Below are 26,956 nucleotides of genomic sequence, written 5' to 3'. Positions count from 1 at the left end.
TTGTCGCGGCAGTTCCCGTTACAGGTGGTAACCGTGCTGTCCGTTTGAATGCAGAATGTAAAGATTTATACTAGACTAAAAGGAGCACAAACATGACGTTGGAGAAAGAAGGGCCGATTTAATGTTAATGTTCATTTTTATCTCAAATAAACATTAAAAAATTGTGTCGGGGTTTATGGGGCTTTAACGTTCCAAAGCGACTCCATTAATGAGGGACGTCGTAGTGAAGGGCTCGGGAAATCATCCGGAGGATTTTCTGTAAAGGGCTTCACCCTGCAAAGCATTGGGATTTATGGACAGTGAAGGAAAAATGGATTTCAAGCGAGTAGAAATAAGAAAGAGAAAGCTACCTGACTGGCGGCTAAAACCAAGACAAGAGCGAAATTTCGCGAGTTATGGCTAGGTGGAGTTAGTCGCCGCCCCATTGGTTCAGCCTTATCCATCCATTCATCCTGAAGGGAAAGAAATAATCGCAGGGCTGTGTGAGCGCTTTAGTCTTCGCCAGCACCCTGCAGAGAGCACACCGCGTCTGCCATCGAATTCGATTCTCTTTGCGGCGATAGCGACCGCGTTTGCCTGTCGCGGCCTTCACTACCGGCGCCACCAACTGGTCGGCTCGATGTGTACTATGCCCGACCCAGCAAACGGAAGGCTGCTGCGGCTGAGCGCTGGGGGCGTTGGCGGTGTCAAATGGAGGCAGACCCGGTTTGTAGAGAACACCATTCATCGCTACGCGTGTTCCCTCTGTGGGGTGGTTTCCAGAAGCACACTGCTGCTGCCTTGCACGCACGCGCTTTGCATGGCCTGCAAGACCGGCATCTGCCAAGTTGACGCCGGAGGCCTTTGTCCTCTGGACCGGGAAGCCTTCGACTATGAAGAGTGCACGAAGATTCCTTTCCCCGAGAAGAAAATCGGCAGTCTTCAAGTAAGTGCGCAGTGCCTGATTGGCAGTTTACTTATAATTTAACTGTTCATTTACCAAAGCTGTCGTGACAGCAGAGAAGCGTTGGCGTGCGGATGCCCACATTCTTTTACTGTTATATGCACGGAGCTTGTAACCATAACGCAAGATGCATAAGAAACACTATCTTATTAATTTCAGAGCGTTAGCTCTTCTGGTCGTGTTTCGAGCCTCCGAGTTATGCTGATTCCACGGATAGAATTCGTGATGGCGGCCTGCATAACAGCGACATTGTATTAGAGCGTTAAGCTCTACTTCTCTGGTTCCGGGTATCAGCGTTATGCGTTGTAAGTTATCACGCAAGTCATAATCTACTGGTTTCCATGGTTGCCGAGGTGCTTACATCATGGAATAAAATAACAGGCGGCAGCTTAAGGCTCGAGCACGGCAACTTGAAAGTTCATTGTTTGGTTCGGTTTATGGGGTTTAACGTCCCAAAGCGACTTAGGCTATGATAGACGCCGTAGTGGAGGGCTCTGGAAATTTCGACCAGCTGGGGTTCTTTAACGTACACTGACATCGCACAGTACACGGGCCTCTAGAAAGTTCGTTGTGTCGATCCCGTATATATATATCCGTGTCTGGCAGGCGCCAAAGTCGGGCCACTTAGTCCCGACATTCGTGTAAAATTTGTGGGCCAACAGTTTGTCGCTGTATGTTCCGAATGGTGTCACACAATTCAGCTTTTCGTCCAGCGTAAATTTACTAGATAATTTAGAGCATAGCTTGCGGCAAGATTCGAACCGGTGACTTATGTCCCCCTAATTCCACGTCTTTACGAATCTTCATATGAACATTGCAGCTCAACCGTTTGCCGCAGAATGTTCAGGGTCGTGGCATACGATTTCGTGTTTCGTGCAGCATAAACTTACAAGTTAGACTAGCTCGTGGCAGGGATTCGAACTGGCTGCCTATGTTGCGTGTTTTTACACTCGATATTCTATCGCCGTCTCAGCATCGGTTTTTTTTTTATTTCATTGCAAGTCGGTTGCCTGCAAGCTTTGGGTTGTAGCAGTGTTCCTACAAGTGGGTGGCTTTGCACCCACGTTATTCGAGCCGCCATCTAGCGAATAGGACTACAGTGAAAGGCAGCGCGCTTACCTGGTTCGTTTATCGCTGCAGGCTTCAGTGTTTGAAGCTCAGCGTGCTTCAGCATCATTGCAAACGTGACGTCTAGTGCAGTCCATATGTGCATCGGTTCATTAATTTACTGCAATTTCCGGTCCACAGTTCGCACGCGGTGTACAGACAGTAGGCATCAATTCTGACTGAAAAACAAAAACTGTTTACTTGATTGCCTGCATCCGGTAGATAAAACAGTTGCACGTTTTGTGCTATCACTTTTTGTGCTATCACTTTTTGTGCTATCACTTTTTGTGCTATCACTTTTTGTGCTATCGCTTTTTGTGCTATCACTTTTTGTGCTAGAACGTTTTGTGCTCTTCTGAGTAACAACGAAAAAATATAATGCTGCGTAGTGCGCAATTTATATCCCCCCTCCTCCCCCTCCCCCCCTTTAAAAGGCAAATTTGCATTTCTAGGTGTACATCCAACGTGCTGCATACCGAACTCGACTGTAATCTGTTTCTAGCCACATGCGGCACTACTGATTGGTGCTTATAACGGTAAGCTCTATGTTCAAATTGGAAGGTTGTATCTTGCTTCATAACTAGCGTTAACTTCAGTTCATCATGGTCGTTTATTGAACCCTAAAAGGGCCATGACATGGTTGTTCTTCAGACTAAAGTTTTATACTTTTCAGTAAATAATACAAGAGCCTGTGATTCAATTGACTGTAAGCGGTTTCTAGCCCCATGTAGCACTACCGATTAGTGCGCTACAGTAAGTTCTACGTACAAGCTGAGAAAAGTTTTCAATTTGAAAAATTTGAGTGTCCTGGACACGCTGTATATATCCCCCCCCCCCCCCCCCCCCCCAACAAAATAAAAGCGACCGAAATTGATACCGGGAAACTCCTCTCACCGGCAGTGACCGCCATACTGAATACTCGCGTGCCGTCACAAGGGCGTACACAGAGCAGTGTCGTCTGCTGTCGTTTCTGCAATGCGCGCAACGAGGTCTTATTTGCGTGTGCGATCGAAATAGCAGTCGTTGCTGTGCGATGTCAGGGCACGTTAAAGAACCCCAGGTGGTCGAAATTTCCGGAGCCGTTTACTACGGCGTCCCTCAAAGCTTGCGTCGCTTTGGGACGTTAAACCCCAATAAACCAAACCAAACCAAACCCTCATATTAGTGCCTCGTGTCGCAATATCGACAACAGTAACTTAGATTTCCGTCGGGATAGCTAGGGTCCGGTCCCGCCAGGCAGATGCAACGCCGATCTACCCTCGGTGGGCTGTTCGGTACGCAGATAGATGCTGACGCTGACGCACCGGTCTGTCAAACTGGTCCGACGACGACGTCAGCATGACCAACTACCCCGTAACGCTGTAAAAGGTGTGCGTAACCGGACCAAAGAGCGTGCGATGAGGGACTAGTTGGCATGACATTCTGTACAGTTAAATATTTTAAAACTTAACCGGAAACCACGACCACATGCTAGCCAAGGCTACACACGAGACGTACGAGCACCAGCGAAGATGTGCTTTCATCGGGTGCCGGCGCATGGAAACAAACGGCGAGGCAAGCGACACGGGCAAAACACAGCGCGAAGGTGCTGCTCGTCGCTTGCCGCCGTCGCTAGGCCCGCGGCCGAGCGAAGGCATCACTCCCGGTGAGGCAACGGCCTAAGAAACTGCGCTGGTGCCTACCTTATGCCTGTAGAAAAAAAAATGGCAGTGGCTTAGCTGTGCTATGCCACGATATACGTAATGTGAGCGGCTAACTGCCAAGCGACAACCTCGGGGTCTTAGGAACTGAGGTTTTCCAGTCTTCTCCGCCGACTGGCAGCGGCTCGACACTCTTCAACTTCCATGAAGAGCCCATTGCATCAACCATATGCCCCGCGCGTTATAAACTCAAGGTGCGCCCTTACCGCGCATGCGCAGTAGCGGGCACAGCGGCAGTCGTAAACAGTGGCGGGCGCACGCAGCTCCAGCGCGTCTGCTGATACGATGACGTCACGCTTCTGGAAAGCGTCGACCGGCGGAGCGTCGGAGAGGAGCGCGCGCACCGGCGGCGGCGGCGGCGGCGGCGGCGGCGAGGGGGACGTTGAGCCTCTCGTGACGTCACGCGGCTGCCGCGTCTGCGCGGTATGGTCGGCGCAGAGGGCACGCGAAGCTCCTTCCATCCCGCGTAGTGTAGCTTACGCTACAAAAAGCGAAACGAGCCGCTGCGTTTCATATCTTCACACTTTAACAGTAATCGGCGATTAACTTTTGCCAGATTCTTAACTATCAGTCGCCGGCGTACTGCCGGCGTACTGTGAAGGGCCCGATAGCGAGTACGTAGAATATGTGCGTGCGATTTCGGCGATTGCGAAGAACGATTTCACAAGCCTTGGCGCATACAAATGGCCATCCAGCGTAGTTCTGGCTACAGTAACCTCGAACCGACGATTGCTTACATCGCAGGATGCGCGTACAATACTGGAGAAGTGCCGATGTAGCCCTGTCTTCAGAGCTTACGCGGAAGCTAGGCAGCCGGCAGCAGTCATCGCCGTGCGCTGTCCTCAAAAATAATTGAGCTGTTTTCATTAATTCAAATGGTCGCCGAAAGATTTTCTAAATAAAGTGAAAAAGAAATCAACAATTTGTGACATCGGAGGAAGCAGATGCAATTAGGCGGAAGCGGCACGGTGTAATGCGAAGTGTTTGCTAAAAATGATCGCATCAGTGGCGGTTATCGTAGCGTGCGCAGGAGTGAAACTACAAATAACTGAGAGTAGGTATTTAAGATAGGGAGAGCCCATCTCACTTTTTATGGCAGGGAAACGGAGAGTACTGTTTGTCTGAAAATACTGCGGCGCAACGCGACGACAACACAAGAAAGAAAAAGGCAACTCAAGTGTAGACTACCAGCTGTGTACTCGATGAAAATGGACATATTTATAACCCTCACTCACCATGTCACAACGCTGTCTCAGCACAGCCAGTAACAAGTAATCTGCAAGTGCCAAGGCTAAATAGTTTGGTTTATGGGGTTTAACGTCCCAAAGCGACTAAGGCTATGAGAGACGCCGTAGTGGAGGGCTCCGGAAATTTCGACCACCTGGGGTTCTTTAACGCGCACTGACATCGCACAGTACACGGGTCTCTAGAATTTCTCCTCCAAAGAAATTCAACCCCCGCCGCCGGGATTGAACCCGCGTCTTTTCGGTCAGCAGCCGAGCACCATAACCACTGAGCCGTCGCGGCGGCGACAAGGCTAAATAAAAATCGCAGAACGCTTCTTCCCTGCACTTAAAGCACTAGCTTATAACAAGCGTTACAAAAAAATAAAGATAATTAGTAAATAAATTTATTTTTTAAAGGCTGAGTAATTGTCACGTCCAATTCAAGATTGAACTTGTGTTTTCGCACGCCAACTCGGTATAACATACGTCCAACCACCACCCAATTTTTTCTTACGTTTTTGGTGGTCTGGTCTAGTAACCGCATTTTTTTTTTGTAGTAGTAGTTTTGAGGCGTGCTTTTGTTTCACCCTGCCTTTGTTTCACCTCCAGGTTTATTGCTGGAACGACGTCCATGGCTGCCAGTACGTGGGTTCCCTGCCAAGTGTGCTCCGACACTACGAGGACGAATGCGCCTTCCATGCAGTCGAGTGCCCGCGCTGTGGCAACAGTGTTGCGCATGTGGCCTTAGCGACGCACTACGTGAACGGATGCAGCGACGCCGACCGCGCTGTTTCCACAACCGACAATCCGGACTCAAGAGGCGACCGCGTCTTTCGAACAAATGATGTCATCGCCACCCTGGAGGAATTCAAGGCGCTCCTTAGGGAACCGTTCCAGAACCAGCTGCCCCCAATGGAGAGCAAGGTTAACCGACTCTCAGAGGACATGGCAAACCACGCTGTCCTCATGCGGGAAATCGTGGAAACACTCAGAAGTACGAATGGTAGTTTGAACTACGGGCGCACACAACCTGCCGAAGGACCTTCAGTGGCAGTGAGGGAACAGGTACAGTCGCAGCCCGAAGACCTCACCCCTCAACTGAGTGTCGGATCTAACGAAGAAGAGCGCGCAGAGGGCGAAGCACCTTTGGAGTGGAGCTTGGAGAAGAGGCACATCCTGCGAAGACTGGAAGTGTTGACCGGCCAATCACTCGCTTACCTCGAAGACGGGTACCCGACAGCTGTCCAGCATGTGGGGCGGCCTGTTGCTTGGTGGCAAGACGTTCCTCATTCTTGCAGTACCGATATCGACGAAGTCTTACATGTCTACTCTTTTGAGAGAAGTCGTGGAGAGAATAGGCGCATCCTTTACTCCTTGAAAGTTAAAAATGCTCGCGGCCTTTACACCCAGACTCCTGAGTTTAAAACGGTCCTGACAGTGAACAAGTGGCACTGGAAAGACGTTTACCTCAGAGTCGCTGTGGGGGCGTGTGTTGAATTCTTGGACCTCCGTTTTAGCTTTGAAGGTGCCCTCGATACTTCTCGTTTGGCGTCACATGTGGAGGGCGTGAAAATCTGGAATAAAGAAAGAAGTAAGAGTGTTTGTTTCTTGGAAGAGATAGACGTTTCAGAGCTGCTTGCTGAGGGATGGCAGCAAGAATTCTTCCGCAGTTGGTCACACCTCGAATCGAATGGCTTCACCAGTGAGAGCGAGATCAGCTTCGATGTCTTCGTGGTGGACACTTAACACCTATGACCTCGTTAGCACTATATCCACTATCGATACCTTGAACAACTTGGAACCGTATATGTTTACAAATATTTGTGTTACGTCGGGATTATAGAGACAGAGAGCGCGCAAGTCATTTCACCGGCTAGCGTCTTTTTATTGTTTAATGTACAAATAAATCGTAATTATGGTCTATAATTACGGCTTGAGGACTTATTCACGAGTTTTCATTTCACTGTAAAATATCGCTTCTGTTCTTTCTCTTCATCAGTGTGTTGGTGTGCCCAGAGGCTTTCTAATGTTGTGTTCTCTCCGCCTTTATGATATTTCTCTTTTGTATTTCGAGTATTTCGAGGCTTTGAAGGCGCTCTCGCTTCCAAGGCCGGTTACCGGTGCATCAGCTCGCCTTGAATTACGCTATCATAGAAGGAAATAGCCTTTTGTGTATGCTTTTATAAATTGTGCCCGTTTATTTTATTATTCTGACGAATGTGACTGCATCTTTTTTCCTCTTGATGATCGTTTTCGCTCTTGTGTTTTAGTGTGTGTTTAAGGTTACGTTTTAGTCCTGACACTGCTTTTGCTACGAGCGTTTGACTATGCTTTTGATATGATCTTTCTTGAGCAAATGCATCCCGACTGTGGCGGTTCGGCCTCGGCTTCTTGTGTCTCTGATATACTGGCATGTGCGCGTACGTATCACGTGGTTTCCTTTGACCACGTCATTTTCCATACTGTTGGTGGATGCGCGGTCGGATTTTGCGTTCCCGCGTTTCGTCAAGTGATGTCCTTACCTTGTACAGATTCCGGTCTGTTTGCTGCATGCAATAAAGCAGACATCATTGTCAGTGCTGCTCCTATCTTCTGTTTCTTCGTCGCTCTTTTTTAGGGCTGCTTATTTTTCTGGATGAGTTACAACTAGCCAACAAGAAGATATTAATACAGCTTGAGATAATACAATTGTTTTTTCACGCTAATTGTGGCTGCGGTGAGGAGCCTTATTCCCGAGGACCAGGAAAAGAAACTCGCGGAACACCTGAGAGCGCTCCGTTGTGGCTGAGGGGGTTCGGCGCTCTGGGTCACGGGCTCCATCGAGCACGCATCGACTGTACATCGATGGAGATGAACTAAAAAAGCGCCCGTTTTCTGAGCGATGTCTGCGCACGTAATTAATCCCAGGGGGGTCTAAATGTATCCGGAGCCACTGCTACGGCGACTCTCAAAGCCAATGAGTCTCTCCGGGACGATAAACGCCACAATTTACTACCATACAAAGAAACCACGCTTTAAAAGCACGACGATGAAGGCAAATCCTGCCATGTCAAATTGCCTCCTGTGCTGCCCTCATTTTAAACTTACTTACTGTTTTTTAGCAGAAGCCAACAGCCACTGAAACCAAGGGGTACAGGAGATTTTTTTTTAAATTAATATATTTATTTTGTGGTGTTGATCAATTTAGCATATTACTGAATATACTATCGCTTAAAGCTAATTGATTAGAAAAGCAGGAGAAAAAACAATCACATGCCGCCGGTGGGATCCGAACCCACGACCTCCGAATTACGCGTCCGGTGCTCTACCTCTGAGCTACGGCGACGGCTGTCAAACTTCTGCTTTCGGGGGTATTTATGTTTACAAGTAACCTAACCTTGAGAGTGTTCATCAGCGCCACCCACGTTCATGAACACTCTCAAGGCTAGGTTACTTGTAAACATAAATACCCGCGAAAGCAGAAGGTTTGACAATCGTCGCCGTAGGTCAGAGGTAGAGCACCGGACGCGTAATTCGGAGGTCGTGGGTTCGGATCCCACCGGCGGCATGTGGTTGTTTTTTCTTCTGCTTTTCTATCAATTAGCTTTAAGCGATAACATATTCAGTAATATTCTAAATTGATCAACACCACAAAATAAATATATTAATTAAAAAAAATCTCCTGTGCCCCTTGGTTTCTGTGGCTGTTGGCTTCTACTATATTTATAACGAGCCCCTCATTCCCCTTCCCTTGTTCGCTTTTTTACTGTTTTTTAGTAATTTAGTCACCTATATATTGGTGCATGACCATGAAAACTGCCCTGAAATCAGGTTTCAGCTGCCAGCTTTTGATCGAGGCTGTAAGGTTACATCACTTCATCTACGATAATAGCTTTCAAAGCCCAAGCAGACGACAAACAGATCATTCCTGCTGCTTCCACCTACGCCGCCACCGCGAAAGCAGACGGCAAAAAGAACCCGTGGCTCATGGTCACGTGACACCAGAGTGATTGGCTAGCTGCATCACCGGCTGCACGGGCAGCCGGTGAATAGATGGCATGCTGATTGTCCTGCCGTGAATACCCTAGCCTTCACCTGGTAATTACTTGCACAATAGTGCGGACGAAACTGATAAATCTGTATCAACGACGTCATCATACAAACTTTCACAGTCCATATTTTCAAGTAAATATCACCCAATATATAATATTAGAAAAGTTATCAGAATCTAGCCGTCTAGTTCTGAGCCGTCTTGATCGTGGTAAGAACAAAAAATTACCACAATGGTCTGTAGTGTTCATCTTACCAGCATCGACGCAGGCGTTCATATCAAGGCTAGACAAAACGTCATTGTTCCTGACTGATAAGCTAATCCACCAGGTGCACTGATATTGATGTTTTTGATAAAGAAGAATTCGAACAAAATTATTTAACCGTGACCGTCTTGCCTTTCAGATCAATAATGAAGTGCATAAGAGGCGCCAAAATAGCTTTCATGGGACATGAATTCGCACATAAACAAGTCTGGAGGGCGATTACTACGCCTACTATGAGCTCTGTCTTGAGTTGAATAAAAACGGCTTCCCTGCTTCCAGAATTTTGGTGCGGAATCACTGAGCTCTTTATGACTTACGCTGCTTTAAATAAGAGTGGCGCAGCAACCTGAAGGGGCGCTATCCTTTGGTAATGGTACTGTAGTGTAGCCAGGTATGCAGGGGAACTCACCTTACTTTATCCAGGTCTCCATTACAGCAGTAAGATCATATTGTAGAGAGGAAGGCTAGAAGCTGCCAGAAAGAAAGAGGACAGGAGGTAAAGAAACGAATACGACACCATGGGCGCAGCATTGTTTCTGTTTCCCTCTTCGTCGAAAATGAATCAGCTAGCCCGCAAGAATGTTCTTCTAAATGGAATGTACACGTGCACTAATGTCGTTTAAATTTTCATTTATGGATTAGATATTGAAATGAAAACGGAAGGGTTATCGCTTTCCTGCCACTGGACGTTGACTCCTTCTACTGAAGAAAGCCGTGATTCTGGATTAGCTGAGCGAAATCAACGTCACTGATAACACGCAGCACACGCGAGTGTTCCGTCTTTCGCATCAAGATTTCGCTGTCTGACTGCTTCGTGAAATTCTGGTGTGCTTTTTTTTTCTTTTTTGGCTGTCAACGCTTTACACTGTCAGACCTTGCAACAGTGACAGCGACCACGCGGGCAGTTACCGATACCCAATCCTTCACTCTGCCATGCACTGCACCATGTCGGACCCCAAAACAGGAACGCTGCTGCGGGTGAGTGCCGGAGATTTCATCGGCGTCAAATGGAGGCTAACCCGATCAACCAAGCAAACATTGCATCCTTACGCGCGCTCCTTGTGCGGTCTGATTCCCGAAAGCACCGTGCTACTACCTTGCTGCCACTCCCTTTGCGAAACCTGCAAGAAGGGCAGTGTCCAAGATGGCGTCGGCGGTGTCTGTCCTCTGGACCAGGAACGCTTCGACGAAAACGTGTGCCCGAACATTCCTCTGCCGCCGAATGAAGTCCAGAACCTGAAGGTGAGTCTGCTGCGCCTAATAATTTCTTTCCTTATGATTAAACGTTTCATTTACGAAGCATGTATTCATACGAGCATGAGTCTGAAGGTGTGTTTGTGCGCGGCGTAAATTCTTTTACCCTAATGTGTACGATGCCTGCAGCCGTAGCGTAGAGTACCTCCGAAGCCTTTTCTTAATTTTTCGCCTGTCACGTCGGTTAATTAGGCACTGCTAGAGGTTCGAGCTTCGTTAAACAGCGCTGTTTCGGCATATTGGTGGCTTGAACCCGCGGCCGCAATGTTGGCGAACAGGTCCACTGTGAAAGTCTGCGCGCAAGTTTTATTCGCTTAACAACTGCTACTCCTATGCACTTTGTTTCAATTGCGCTTGGTTCAGCATAGTGGTGCGCGTAATGTCCTGTGGGATTCATCTATTGATCGATTCATTCACCTATTTTGTTTCTTGTGCAAATTCCGGGTATCTAATGTGTGCGCGACAGTGAGCCATAGAAAGACAATGAAAGGTACTTGGGCAGGACTTTTCTGTTTCCACAGTTTTAAGGCGGAAGCCTTTAATGCCTCATCGTTGTAAGCAGGAGCTGTCGACAGAGAATGTCACGCTTTTCAGTTGGTCGAAACGGTCGTCACGTCACAGTGCGCGAATTTCAATCGGGGCCAATTGTACTTTGGCTACTAACCATGCAACCAATTAAAGGGGTCGTATAGTGATGCTCCAAGTAAGTTTGAGTTTAGTTAATTGCTTACTTAACTAATTAACCTTTCTAGTCCGACCAGATAAATAAATAAAACCAAGTAAGAAATTTGCCGAGCTTGGGAATCGAACCCCGGTCTCCGGAGTGCGAGTCGAGCACGCTTCCACTCCGCCATGCCAGCACGATGGTTTGGAATGAACAAAGGCGCGTCTAGTGAATACGGTGTCTTCGCTTCCCGTTACGGTGAGGTTTAGGTGTCCACTGAGATATGAGAGACAGATACATTTCCTTTCCTCAGAAACCAATTTACCGACGAGCAAGGCGTATTTCTCCGCGTTTCAGATTGGTCCAAATTGTCGTGACGTCACCGCGCGCGAATTTTGACGGGTGTCCACCGAAATATGTGAGACAGTTACTGCGCAACTTCCTTTCCTCAAATACAATTTTCGACTAGTGTCTACTCAGATATATGTGAGACAGTTAATGCGTAATTTCCTTTCCTCAAATACAATTTTCATTGTCTTCATTACGGCCCCTCTTTCTTCTTTCACTCACACTTCCTCCCTTCCTGTACGGTGCGGCTCAGGTGTCCACCGAGATGACAGAGAATTACAGCCCCATTTCCTTTCCTCAAAAAGCGTTGCGTTCAAAGGGCAACGCATCGCGCCGAACGGGTGGTGGCGTTCCTTGGACTCCGTGGCAGCTCTACAACATGCTGTCGCGTTCCACTTCTAAAGGCGAAGCTTAAGCGTCATTAATTGGCAGTTAATTAATGCACCAACAATATGTGCAGTGAACAATCACGTAGCAGAATGCAGCACTCAGGCTTTCGCCTTTCAGCACTTTAGCCGCTAAAGTTCCTCGTAATTTTTTTAAAACATCGTCAGGTCATTTTCGGTGCTTAATTTTGAGCCCGATTTTGGTTCTTTTTTTTGGTTAATATTATTTTTGGCGGATGAATTACTGCTATCCTTCAGCCCATAGGTTTTATCCCTGCGCGGTCAACACTAATGAGGGTTTGTTTTTTCTTTGTGTTAGCGGTTGCTTTCCCAGTAATTAACTCAGAAATAGTGATACTTATTGAAGTGCAGCGAAAGGCCGCATTACCGCTCCCACAAAATCAGAGGTTGAACCTCAGAAATATGCCTGCGAATCGGCAACGTCGCCAGATTTGGTGGTACCTGCGTGTATGCCGAGGAAGTTGACAAATCCAGAATTACGATGATTAAAAACATGAACTGCAGTCACAGCAGCGTAACCTTCTGCAAGGGGTAATTCGTACGTTGGCTCCTAAGCCCGGAGTTATGGAGGTGTACTTGAAGCAAATCAATTCAGAATATCGCATTCCCTGACCTACATAAAGCTGCGCTGTTCTGACTGTTTCCCTAGAACAGTGCAAGATTGGAATTCGTTACCGGAATCTGTTTTTTCCTCGCAAAATTTTTCTGATGCGTTAAATCGTCTACTTACCTGCTAATATTGCTTATATGTATGTTTTGTACCCGTGTGCTGCTAATATTGTATAACTTTATTCTTTTAGTTTTTTTCTTTTAGTATCCGTGCGCTCCCAACATTCTATAAGTTTATTCTTTTGGTTTTATTCTTTTGGTATCCTTGTGCAGCTAATATTGAATAATTTTATTCTTTTCGTTACGTAACAATCTAAGTTCACCCCTGCTTGGGCCAAGCACTGGCCTTCAGTATTATGAAATAAATAAATAAATAAATAAACTTTCGTATGTCATTCGTTTATGTCACAACGCTGTCTCAGCACAGCCAGTAACAAGTAATCTGCAAGTGACAAGGCTAAATAAAAATCGCAGAACTCTTCTTCCCTCCACTTAAAGCCCTAGCTTATAACAAGCGTTACGAAATAATAAAGAAGATAAGAAATAAATCAATTTATTTTTGTAAAGGCTCAGTAGTTGTGACGTCCAATTCAAGATTGAACATGCGTTTTCGCATGGCAACTCGGTTTGACTACGTCAAACCACTACCCAATTTTTTCTTACGTTTTTGGTGGTCTCGTCTAGCAACCGCATTTTTGTTTGTAGTAGTTTTGAGGCGTGCTTTTGTTTCTCACTGCCTTTGTTTCACCTTCAGGTTTATTGCTGGAACGACGTCCATGGCTGCCAGTACGTGGGTTCCCTGCCAGGTGTGCTCCGACACTACGAGGACGAATGCGCCTTCCATGCAGTCGAGTGCCCGCGCTGTGGAAACAGTGTTGTGCATGTGGCCTTAGCGACGCACTACGTGAACGGATGCAGTGACGCCGCCCGCGCTATTTCCACAACCGACAATCCGCACTCAAGAGGCGACCGCGTCTTGAGAACAAATGACGTCATCGCCTCCCTGGAGGAATTCAAGGCGTTCCTTATGGAACCGTTCCAGAACCAGCTTCCCGCAATGGAGAGCCAGGTTAACCGACTCTCAGAGGACATGGCAAACCACGCTGTCCTCATGCGTGAAATCGTGGAAACACTCAGAAGTACGAATGGTAGTTTTAACTAAGGGCGCACACAACCTTCCGAAGGACCTTCAGTGGCAGTACGGGAACAGGTACAGTCGCAGCCCGAAGACCTCACCCCTCAACTGAGTGTCGGATCTAACGAAGAAGAGCGCGCAGAGGGCGAAGCACCTTTGGAGTGGAGCTTTGAGAAGAGGCACATCCTGCGAAGACTGGAAGTGTTGGCCAGCCAATCACTCGCTTCCCCTCGAAGACGGGTACCAGACAGCTGTGCAGCATGTGAAGCGGCCTGTTGCTTGGTGGGAATACGTTCCTGATTCGTGCTGTAGCGATATCGACGAAGTCTTACATGTCTACTCTTTTGAGAGAAGTCGTGGAGAGAATAGGCGCGTCATTTACTCCTTGAAAGTTAAAAATGCTCGCGGCCTTTACACCCAGACACCTGAGTTTAAAACGGTCCTGACAGTGAACAAGTGGCACTGGAAAGACGTTTACCTCAGAGTCGCTGTGGGGGCGTGTGATGAATTGTTAGTCCTCCGTTTTAGCTTTGAAGGTACCCTCGATATGTCTCGTTTGGCGTCACAAGTGGAGGGCGTGAAAATCTGGAATAAAGACCGAAATAAGAGTGTTTGTTTCTTGGAAGAGGTAGACGTTCGAGAGCTGCTTGCTGAGGGATGGCAGCAAGAATTCTTCCACAGTTGGTGACACCTCGAATCGAATGGCTTTACCAGTGAGAGCGAGATCAGCTTCGATGTCTTCGTGGTGGACACTTAACACCTATGACCTCGTTAGCACTATATCCACAATCGATGTCTTGAACAACGTGTAACCGTATATGTTTACAAATATTTGTGTTACGTCGGGATTATAGAGTTATTTACGCGTGCTTGTGCGTGTTTCCGTAACTTACGAATTTGTCACGTGCGAGGGTCAGCTGGCGACTCAAGGGTGCTGCCTTTAAATCTCTTCAGTCATAGCTACATGCTGGACGAAAGGCAAATAAAGGCAAATTATTCAGCAAGAAGTACTACATACAGAGAGCGTGCGAGTCGTTTCGCCTGCTAGCGTTAGAAAGTTTAAGGGTGAATTCACGAGTTGGTAACCGAGACATATATAGTGCTTCCAAGTGTTATCTTTTTATTCTGTTTTATATACAAATAAATCCTAATTATTGTCTATCATTACGGCTTGAGGACTTCTTCACGAGTTTTTATTTGACTGTAAAATATCGCTTCTGTTCTGTCTCTTCATCAGTGTGTTGGTGTGCCCAGTGGCTTTCTAGAGTTGTGTTCTCTCCGCCTTTATGATATTTCTCTTTTGTATTTCGAGGCTTTGAAGGCGCTCTCGCTTCCAAGGCCGGTTACCGGTGCATCAGCTCGCCTTGAATTACGCTATCATAGAAGGAAATAGCCTTTTGTGTATGCTTTTATAAATTGTGCCCGTTTATTTTATTCTGACGAATGTGACTGCATCTTTTTTCCTCTTGATGATCGTTTTCGCTCTTGTGTTTTAGTGTGTTTTTAAGGTTACATTTTAGTCCTGACACAGCTTTTGCTACGAGCGTTTGACTCTGCTTTTGATATCTTTCTTGAGCAAATGCATCCCGACTGCGGCGGTTCGGCCTCGGCTTCCTGTGTGTCTGATATTCTGGCAAGTGCGCGTGCGTATCATGTGGTTTCCTTTGACCACGTCATTTTTCATACTGTTGGTGGATGCGCGGCCGGATTTTGCGTTCCCGCGTTTTGTCAAGTGATGTTCTTACCTTGTACAGATTCCGGTCAGTTTGCTGCAATAAACCAGACATTATTGTCAGCACTGCTCCTATCTTCTGTTTCTTCGTCGCTCTTTTTTAGGGCTGCTTATTTTTCTGGATGAATTACCAACTATTCCACAAGAAGATATTAATACATCCTGAGACAATACAATCGTTCTTTCACGCTAATGGTGGCTGCGGTGAAGAGCCTTATTGGATAGGACCAGGTAAAGAAACTCACGGAACGCCTGAGAAGTGGCGCTCCGTTGTGGCCGAATGGGTTTGTCGTTCTGCTGCTGACTGGTCACGGGTTCCATCGAGCACGCATCGACCGTACATCGATGGAGGTGAAGTAAAAAAGCTCCTGTTTTCTGAGCGATGTCTGCGCACGTAATTAATCCCAGGGGGGTCTAAATGTATCCGGAGCCACTGCTACGGCGACTCTCAAAGCCAGTGAGTCTCTCCGGGACGATAAACGCCACAATTTACAATCATACAAAAAAACTCTTTAAAGCACGTATATGAACGCAAATAATGCCATGCCAAATTGTCTCCTGTGCTGCCCTCATTTTCAACTTATTTTACTGTTTTTTAGTCACCTATATAGTGGTGCATGACCATGAAAACTGCCATGAAATCAGGTTTCAGCTGCAAGGCTTTGATCGAGCCTGTAAGGTTAGATCACTTCATCTACGATAATAGCTTTCAAAGCCCAAGCAGACGACAAACAGATTACCCCTGCTAGGGTGGCTAGAACTTTTTTAGGTGTGTGAAGCGGCCACCGGAAGCTGCCCCCAAAACGCACCGATGCCGCGCGGGGGCGCTGAAGACAGCGGCGCCGTCAGAGCGAGCAGGCGGAATTGCTTGGCAAGCCGGCAAAAAGGCTTCGCTCGCGCTGATTTTCTGCCGCGTGGCTAGAATTTTAGCCGCGTGCTTTGAAAATGCCGCCAACAGCAAAAAAAAAAAAGACCCAGCGCTGGTGTTTCGTGCCTGGATGCAATTCAGGGTACAGATCTTCTACAGAAAAAGTGTCCCTCTTCCGAGCTCCAGCATGTAAACAGCTATTCACCAAATGGTCCAACGCCATCCCCAGGGCTGATAAGGAATTGCAAGAGAATTCTGCTGTGTGCGAGAAGCATTTTGACGCAAGGTACGTGCCTAACTATTTTATTCCACCGCAGGCTTTTATCGCCATTCTTAGATGCTCGCCTTAATGTCCGCTTTCGTGCTCTCCAGGCGTGAATGGTGTTCTCGCATGCAAACGTGAGCTCATGCATGGTTTTGTTTGTTGTTTCTTTGATAGGTTTATTGCGCGAAACTTCAAGCACAATATAAACGGGAAGGAGGTCATAGTGCCCCGAGATATTCCTGGCCTAACCGAAGATGCGATACCAACGATCTTTCCTAACTTACCTAAATACTTAAGCAAGACTCTGCCAAAGGAGAGGAAGCGAAGAAACGTAAATGAAACTGCTGCTTCATTCAAAAAGAGTCGCACAGACGTTGAGATCATGGAAACAGGATCAGTGGCAGAGGACGGTGCGAATGTGTCGCAAGAGACCGTATGTCCAGTTGCATCCTTAAGCAGCGAGCTCATACGCCCAAATGAGCTCTGGTTTTTGCAAAAATTTAAAAACCAAAATGTTCTGTGCTATCAGACAGCAGAGTTCATTAGGAACGCAAATCCTCCTGTGGTGCTGAACAAGATAGTTGTGTTCGAAGTGGAAGACAGCGCAGGACCTTATCAGTGCAGCATATTTCTGAATGGACTTCTTCACAAGAAGAAAGAGATTCTTACATTGAAAGAAGCTCAGGACATGTTGGCTTATGCTGACAAACTTTTATTGTGCCATGGAGTTGGAAAATTGGACGAATTCCAGCCTTTAAATGTGGTAAAGGTGGCAAAAGTGGCCCAAAAACACATGTTCTCCATGACTTGCAATGGATCCTCATCTTCATCACAAGGTATGGAATCATTTCGTAGAATGTGTGTCTAGGAGGGAAAATTGATGCCCTCACCGCAGATGAATGTGCAGGAACTGCTGTGTTTGTTAAAAAACGCATTTTTGTTTTGTGTCCAACAGATGTCTCTACTGAAAGGTGCTCCGCATGTAGAGCATGCAGAAACAGACTTATGGCTCGCCTTTTGCGCCTTAAGAAAAGAGTACGACACCCACTCGCAAGAAAGGCTCCACTCGCCTCTCTAGCTGCGCAGCGACTGAAACAGGCAGTGCGTACTTTGAAGCGGAAGGGCAAGAAAATCCTGTCTCTGAAAGATAACCTGACAGAGCTCCGAGAAAAGAACTGCAAAATCGAGAAGTCCGCCTTTGCAGAGAAGGTGTGCTACAATGCTTTAATTATATTGCATGTGCTTATATGCGTATGATATTCCCTTTTTCTTTCAGCTGAAAAAGCTTCCAAAGAAGCAGCAAGCTGCTGTTCGTGCGTGTTTCGAAGCCTGTAACCGAAAGTCTCAGCGTGAATACCGATATGACAAGGAATGGCTTCTTGAGTGCATAATTCTAAGAATGAAAAGCCCACGGCTCTACGAGCACCTCAGAAGCCACAAGATTCTGGTTGTTCCCAGTCGTGTTTGCCTACAAAGGTACATTAAGGTATGTGACTGGACGCGTTATGAAAGTCCGAGTGGTGACATTATTGCATTTTTAGGGTTTCAGAGCTTCTTATGGATTTAATGCCAATCTTCTGTCATGCGTGAGATCAAAAGCCCAGGACATAGACGAAATGAAAGGCATGGTGGTCTAGTAGTGGATGAAATGAAGCTTTCAACCCACCTTGACATGACATCGTCCAAGCACATAGAAGGCTTTGTGGACCTGGGAAAGTACACTGAAGAATGTGACAAAAGAAAAAAAGCTGACCACGGCCTGATGGTGATGTTTCAGCCATTTGTGGGCAAATGGACACAGATTATAGGTAAATAAAATTTGATTACTATTTCTAAATTTTTTTAGCAGATTACACGATCGCATGCAATGTTCTTTTCTGTCTTAGGTGTGTTCGCCTCCAATGGAAATGTGAAAGCAAGACTGCTGGCAAAAATTATTCTAGAAGCAACGATTTTGACCGAACAAGCTGGCCTCCGTGTCGATTATATTTGTTCTGATGGTGCCCCGTGGAATCGATCTATGTGGAACATCCTAGGCATACGTGGAAACTTCAATGATATAAGGTGCAGGGTCGTCCATCCCTGTGACAAAGGCAGATTTCTGCATTTTATATCTGACTTTCCACACCTTGTCAAATGTGTGCGCAACACGCACAATGGACGGGTATGCTTGCTAAGAAACATTGTGTGAAATGTTGGCACATATTCATAAATGTTTGCTCATTGTTGTCAGTGTTTCCAATGCGAAATGATTAATTTTACAGGCCCACTGGGAACACGTGTCGACAATGTGGAAGGTGGACAGTGCTTGCGTCACCTTGAAGGTGGCACCAAAACTTACGAGGTCCCACATATTTCCTAATGGGTTTGAGAAGATGAGGGTAGACCTTGCTTTTCAGGTCTTTAGCGCCCAAGTTAGGAATGCTTTGGCCTTCTACAAAGAGCAAATTGAGAGCAAATACCCGAACAGCGACCCAACAAGAATTGTCATTGGGCTCATGGCTAATCTGATTGAGGCCATGACGTCCAGATTCCCAGCAGAAGCCTTAAGGTAAGTTCAAATTTATTGCCACATTTATCTCAGTTGTCAACAATACATTTATGTGCATTCTGTAATGGTGTTTCAGACCCGGCAGCAAGAATGAGAAAACATTGGACGAAATGCTGCACTTTCTAGACCTCTGGGAGGACCATGCTAAGGGGATTGGATTTTTAAGCAGAAGCACAGCAGTGGGCTTGCGTGTGACCCTCACTGCAACAAAGAGCCTACTTGACTACCTAACAAAGAAAGTTGGTTTTAAGTACCTCATGACTGCGCACCTCAGCCAAGATTGCCTTGAGCGGTGTTTCGGAATTGTGAGGCAGGCAGGTGGGGCCAATGACCATCCGACTCCGGCCCAGTTCATTGTCATCATGAGGTATCGCTAATCTTGCTGGTTATACACTGTGCAATTTAACTGGTTTACACTTGGCTCTGATTAAGAGTTACTACTCTGTGCTTACTTGCAGGTGCCTCAGTTTCTATAGTGTTGCCAGGAGTCCCAAGGGAGGTAACGTGCCTGATGGTGTAGTTGAGTCGCTGCTATCTGTGGAGGAACTGCTCAACGAGACAGACAGCGAAGAGCAAGAGGCATACAGCCGACCGCTCCGATCCGATGCAGCCGAAGTGTCTGTTGACCATGCTTCTTACATATCGGAAAAAAGTGATGCCCGCCTTATTTATTATATCGCCGGCTACGTGGCACGAAAACGCGTGCTGTCCATCAACTGTGAGGATTGCAAGGCTGCTTGCCTAATGAAGAAAGAAGACGTGCCCAGCTCTGATTTACCCACGGAAGCATCAATGCAGTGGGACCTTGGTGGGCTTTTGTTCCCAACAATCTCCCCTCTACAACCTTATTATGACACTAGAGAACAAAGCCACTAGTTTCTTCAGCAGAACTACCCTTCATGCTAAGTCGGTGACTGACATGTGGAAAATAATTGGGGAAACGACAAAAATAGGCTGCCCCCAGCACTCAGTGACATTGACGAGTTCAGTAGTGAAGTTCTACTGCTTAAAACGGGTTCACTTTTTTTTTTGAAAGGAGTTAATCAAAAGGAAGACGAAAGGAAATGCAAAAGGGTGAAGCCATGCGTGCTTTAATGGGCTTATCATGCTGTTGTGTATGTGGATGAACAACTGAAAATAAATGTGTTCTTCCAGAAACACGTCTTTTTCATACTGTGCATATGTTTTGCTGGGTAGGTGCGCTCGCCACACTTGTGTGCTTCATGAGCTGCCACTTCTTGGGAGTGTTTCTTTGAAAAGGGAATGCTCGTTTGGTGCGGTTGCAACGCATGTAATAACTCATGCGGCGGAAAATTAATCCGGATCCAGCCACTACATTTTTACTATTGCTTTTCGACCTCTGTACGTAAAAACCCACTAATTCTTTCACGGTACGAACTTGTATGCGACACAGTGTAGTCTTGCCGTATAATCGTCTAAGGAGCAAAACAAAAGCATGCAACGCTTTTCGAAACGAACAGCCGAGCGCGTGCAGAAAGGCGTGCGGACGTCTGCGGAAGCAACTTTCATGCCAGCACATCAATCGAACCTGAGTTCCCTTTAAATCAACGAAAAAATGCCTGCAACTGCTTGTCGTCTGCTGTGGAAAGAAAGCAGTTCTGCTTGGTGAATAATTCTTGACGACCCGGAGCTCATCATTGCATCACGTGGACAAAATACCACCGCGGAGCCATTTTTCACCATCAGCAACATCTTAAAAGCAAATCACAGCGCGCAAATCACGAAATTAAACGCGGTCCGCGCGCATTCCACCATGCACGATCAGCGACCGCGCGACGGCGCCTCTAGCATCAGCGCCCCTGGCGGCATCGGTGAGCAGCGGTGCCACTTCCGGCAAGGGAAACGGGCCGCGCTTTTCACACCTAAAAAAGTTCTAGCCACCCTACCCCTGCTGCTTCCGCTTACGCCGCAGCCGCGCCTGCAGACGGCAAAAAGAAACCGTGACTCAAGCTCACGTGGTACCAGAACGATTGGTTACGCTGGTTCAACGGCTCTACGGGCAGGCGGTGATTAACCGACATGCTGATTGTCGTGTCGTGAATACATTAGCTTTCACCTGGTAATTACTTGCACAATAGTGCGGACGAAACTGAAAATTCTGTATCTACGACGTCATCATACAAACTTCCACAGTCCATATTTTCATGTAAATATCACCCGATATATAATATTGGAACAGTTATGAGAATCTACCCGTCTAGTTATGAGCCGTCTTGATCGTGGTAAGAACAGAAAACTTCAACAATGATCTGTAGTGTTCAGCTTACCAGCATCGACGCAGGCGTTCATATCAAGGCTAGACAAAACGTCATTGTTCCTGACTGATAAGCTAATCCACCAGGTGCATTGATAATGATGTTTTTGATAAGGAAGGATTCGGACAAAATTATTTAACCATGACCGTCTTGCCTTTCAGATCAATAATGAAGTACATAAGAGGCGCTAAAATAGCTTTCATAGGCGACATGAATTGGCACATAAACAAGTTTGGAGGGCGATTACTACGCCTACTATGAGCTTTGTCTTGAGTTGAATAAAAACGGCTTCCCTGCTCTCGGAATTTTGGTGCGGAATCACTGAGCTCTTTATGACTTACGCTGCTTTAAATAAGAGGGGCGCTATCTTGTGGCAATCTTGTGCAGCCACGTATGCAGGGGAACTAACCTTACTTTATCCAGGTCTCCATTACAGCAGTAAGATCATATTGTAGAGAGGAAGGCTAGAAACTGCCAGAAAGAAAGAGGACAGGAAGTAAAGAAGCGAATACGACACCATGGGCGCAGCATTGTTTCTGTTTCCCTCTTCGTCGAAAATGAATCAGCTAGCCCGCAAGAATGTTCTTCTAAATGTAAACACTGTTGCCATAAATGTACAAGTGCACTAAGCTCGTTTAAATTTTCATTTATGGATTAGATATTGCAATGAAAACGGAAAGGTTATCGCTTTCCTGCCACTGGGGGTTGATTCCTTCTACTGAAGAAAGCCGTGATTCTGGATTGGCTAAGCGAAATCAACGTCACTGATAACACACAGCACGCGCGAGTGTTCCGTCTTTCGCATCAAGATTTCGCTGTCTGACTGCCTCGTGAGATTTTGGTGTATTTTTTTTTCTTTTTGGCTGTCAACGCTTGACGCTGTCGGGCCTTGCAACAGTGACAGCGACCACGTCGGCAGTTACCGATACCCAACCCTTCACTCTGCCAAGCACTGCACCATGTCGGACGCTAAAACAGGAACGCTGCTGCGGGTGAGTGCCGGAGATTTCATCGGCGTCAAATGGAGCCGTTGGCATGACTATTGTGGTTAGAGATTGCTTTTGAGCATGCGTGGCCAGGTGTATAAGTAAGCGTTTCAAGGAAGAAATAAACAGTTGTTAGTTGCGCTTGTGTGTGTCCCTGTGTCTTTCTTCGTGGTTCGTCCTTAGATTGCGCATCCTTTACCTTCACAACATCATGTACCAACTAGGCCCTACCCAAGTTTTGTTGAAATGGAGGCTAACCCGATCAACCAAGCAAACATTGCATCCTTACGCGTGCTCCTTGTGCGGTCTGATTCCCGAAAGCACCGTGCTACTACCTTGCTGCCACTCCCTTTGCGAAACCTGCAAGAAGGGCAGTGTCCAAGATGGCGTCGGCGGTGTCTGTCCTATGGACCAGGAACGCTTCGACGAAAACGTGTGCCCGAACATTCTTTTGCCGCCGAATGAAGTCCAGAAGCTGAAGGTAAGTGTGCGGCGCCTAATCATTTCTTTCCTTATGATTAAAGGTTTCATTTACGAAGCATGTATTCATACGAGCATGAGTGTGAAGGCGTGTTTGTGCGCGGCGTAAATTCTTTTACCCTAATGTGTACGATGCCTGCAGCCGTAACGTAGAATATATACGAAGCCTTTTCTTAATTTTTCGGCTTTCACGTCGATTAATTAGGCACTGGTCGAGGTTCCAGCTTTGGTAAGCAGCGCTGTTGCGGCATATTGGTGGCTCGAACCCACGTTATAGCGGCGGCAATGTTGGCGAACAGGTCCACTGTGAAAGTCTGCGCGCACGTTTTATTCGCTTAACAACTGCTACTCCGATGCGCTTTGTGGCAATAGCCCTTGGTTCAGCATAGTGGTGCGCGTAATGTCCTGTGGGATTCATCTATTGATCGATTCATTCACCTATGTTGTTTCTTCTGCAAATTCGGGGTATCTAAAGTGTGCGCGACAGTGAGCCATAGAAAGACAATGAAAAGTACTTGGGCAGGACTTTTCTGTTTCTACTGTTTTAAAACATCGTCAGGTCTTTTACGGTGCTTAATTTCGAGCCTGATTTTGGTTCGTTTTCGGTTGATATTATCTTTGGCAGATAAATTACTGCTATCCTTCAGCGCTATAACTGTTATATCCCTGCGCGGTCAACAGTAATGAGGGTTTGTTTTTTTGTGTGTGTGTTAGCGGTTGCTTTCCCAGTAAATAACTCAGAAATAGTGATACTTAGTGAGGTGCAGCGGAAGGCCACATTTCCGCTCCCACAAAATGAAACAATGGGAAATCAAATTACCAAACACTCGCACAAGAACGTGAGTTGAAGTTCAGTTCTAGAAAAATGGTTTTTCATGTTCACATTGCGCTCTAGGTTGAGCGCAACGTGAACAAGGTCTGCCTTCGTAAAGTGGTTTACCTTGTTCTTTGATGCTCACCTATCTTGGGCACAGTCACAGCTTACGTTTCTCGCAGGAATAATGTTGCGTGGTTTATCATCAAGTAACACAACCTTCAGCAACCGTTGCTGAAAAAAATCGTGTCATGATCTATCGGAGGTTGAAGCTCAGAAATATGGCTGCGAATCGGCAACGTCGCCAGATTTGGTGGTACCTGCGTGTATGCCGAGGAAGTTGACAAATCCAGAATTACGATGATTAAAAACATGAACTACAGTCACAGCAGCGTAACCCTCTGCAAGGGGTAATCCGTACGTTGGCTCCTGCCCGGAGTTCTGGAGGTGTACTTGAAGCAAATCAATTCACAATATCGCATTCCCTCACCTACATAAAGCCGCGCTGTTGTGACTTGCGTATGTCATTCGCTGATACATCACGGCACCTTAGGCGCTTGTAAAAAAGCCCGATAATGTCATTGCGCAATGATTACCGAATACTTCTGTAGGTCTTCATGTCGTGTTCGAAGTAAATAGAAATTACATAAAAAACAATCTGTTATAAAGAGTACATAGAATGTAAGTGGCGGGTTTATGATTCGGAATGCATGTGGTGTTTTGAAATCCGTTCTTTCCTTTCACATTAACACCTCTGATACACTGGTCTTTCTGCGATTATCTCCTTCTGCAGTGTGCTGGTCTTCTTCGTCTCTGGTGGCTTCAACTAGAAACCACCTTTAATTGCAGTGCTGAGGGCTGTATTTAAACCTCGCCTTTTCTATTCTTTTCGAGGTTTACTGCTGGAACCAAGTCCATGGCTGCCGCTTCACGGGCTCCATGCCAAGTGTCCTCCGGCACTACGAGCTTGAGTGCACCTTCCACGCAGTTGAGTGCCACCGCTGTGGCGCCACTGTCCAGCATACGGGCTTCGTGACGCACTACATGACAGCATGTCGCGGCATCCCGTGCCCCGTTTCCACAACCAGCCGTCCGGAATCGCGAGACAGCGGGTCTATCGAGGAGACGACGTCAATGCCGCGCTGAAGCAATGGAAGGCACTCCTGCTGGGGTCATACTGCTGGGGTCGCACTCCTGCTGGGGTCGTAGGTAGGCGTAGGGGAGGTACAGCGTCAATTCATTGTTCTCAACTCCTCAGCTCCTTGCGTGTCTCTGGCATGTGCGCGCGTGTGCCACCTGGTTTCCATTGGCCGTACCAGTTTTCATGCTGTGGCTGGATGCTGCTCTGGTTTTAACCTGGCCGCGTTTGCTCAAGTGATGTTTCTACCTTGATGAAATTTTGTCTTGCTTGCTCTAGTAAACCAGTTGGCAGTATGCGCTGGTACTGTCGTCTGGTTTCTTCGTCGCTCTCATTTTTAGGGCTGCTTACTGTTTCAAGATATTAGTCAGTTCATTCTGAGCTAAACCTACAGTTCTTTCACGGTGATGGTGGCGGTGGCGGCGAACTTTATAAAGAGAGTGAGATGAGTTAAATGGCATTGTAATTCATTGCAGTCTAGAAATTATATTTATATACAATGTTTACATGTAGCGGTGGTCATTGCATATACTGCCCATCATCAGATGTCCAAAAATTTTATTTTCCTTTGGTACTGTTGCTATAGGAGCTCCGGCTCTCCGAAAGCATGTTTCATGCGTCACATGCGGTATATTCTTTTACATGCACTGAGTACCCGCTACAACTTTCTATTCTCAACCAAACTCATAACACTTGTAAACAAAAACTCCATACACAGCTAGATTTCAGTTAGCTGCTACTAATTAACGCATCTAACCTGTTTTATGACGCACAGCTGCGTCGCCATCATGTTAGTTAAATTTATCATGTTTAAACGTCGATTTGTTTCAAGCACCTGATTTTCCTTTGAACTCTATTCGTCAAAGCGTATGAGACATGCGGTGATATTCACATTTCCCATTTTCACCGTGACGTTCATACGTCGACTGCTGCACAGCCTTAGAGGCGGTCACGTATAGATCTTTTATTTTTCGGTTTTGATCATTTCAGCGTGTGAGGCGTCTCTGTGGGAATCTAGCCGAGTCGATTCTGGCTTTGCAGTCTCTAAACTTTGATTTTGGGTACGTTTACGATGCTTATTGCAACAATCAAAACCATGGCCTTCGCTACATCCGTGCCTTGTCTTGTGTTCTGCGACATTTCGGAAAAAGTGTGCGCCTTCTTCGTGCAGTTGAATGACCGCATTGTGGCGACAACGTCCTCCAAACATCATTGGCATTCCACAATTCAGCCGGGAAGTCAGGGCATTCCATCTTCTATTGCAGCAGGGAAGAGTTAGTCACATCAGCGTCGACGTCACCACTGGTTTGAAATAAACGAAGAGGTTCCTCTGGGAAACGTTCTGGGATAAGTAGCCAGCTGCCAGCTATGGAGAACCAGGTAAATAAACTCACGGAACGAGTGAGAAGTCACGCGGCGTGGTGGCCGAATGGGTTTGGCGTTCTGCTGCTGACTGGTCGCGGGTTCGGTGGTGGCCGTGGCGGCCATATTTCGATGGCGGTGAAATACAAAAGCGCTTTGTATTGCACAATGTCGGAATAATCCCAGCTGTTCTAAATTTATCCAAAGCCTCCACTACGGTGCCGTGAGTCGCTCCGGGACGTTAAATCCGTCAGCAGACCACCCTATATGCAACGTGTTCAGCCAACACGTCGACGCAAGCTAGTCGTAGGCTCATGCTGTAACTAAGGGAAAGAAGCTCATTTGACGAAGCCGCTGAGGGCGCTGGTGTTGCGAAACATCGGCTTACGCCGAAAATATGTTTTTTTTTTTTCTCTGGCGAACGCTCCTCTCGTTTATGCTTCTTTGTCACACAAACAACACTGGCTACTGGGTGTATTTCAGGTTCTAATTCTTACCCGCGACTACTGCTTTCTTGCAGTTCAACGTAAAGAAAAAAGTTGTGAATAATCGAACGCTAAATTATCTACTCCACCATGCAAGCTTTTGTCAACGTATTGCACAACATGATTTTAACGCGAGAGCCTTCCCACGCAGCACAGGTAGTCGGCCCAATATTGGGAATGTATTGTATTGCATTGTATTGCATTGCATTGTATTGTATTGGCTGGTCCTACAAAGGACCGGAGTAAAAGCATCCACTTGCAATATTGGGTCCGATTACATGTGCTTCTGGGGTTAGTACCCCTATGCCGGA

General features: G+C 46.7%; 1 pseudogene; it reads left to right on the top strand.

Annotated features, from left to right (window-relative positions):
- The first annotated feature begins 628 nt into the window (after positions 1–628).
- LOC149335106 (uncharacterized) lies at positions 629–24,806 on the top strand (annotated as a pseudogene).
- Positions 24,807–26,956: the final 2,150 nt, after the last annotated feature.

This window comes from Amblyomma mixtum, chromosome 7 (assembly GCF_055824585.1).
Source record: "Amblyomma mixtum isolate Tamu chromosome 7, ASM5582458v1, whole genome shotgun sequence".
Taxonomy (NCBI): Eukaryota; Metazoa; Arthropoda; class Arachnida; order Ixodida; family Ixodidae; genus Amblyomma; species Amblyomma mixtum.
This window is presented reverse-complemented; position numbering and strand designations above follow the sequence as displayed.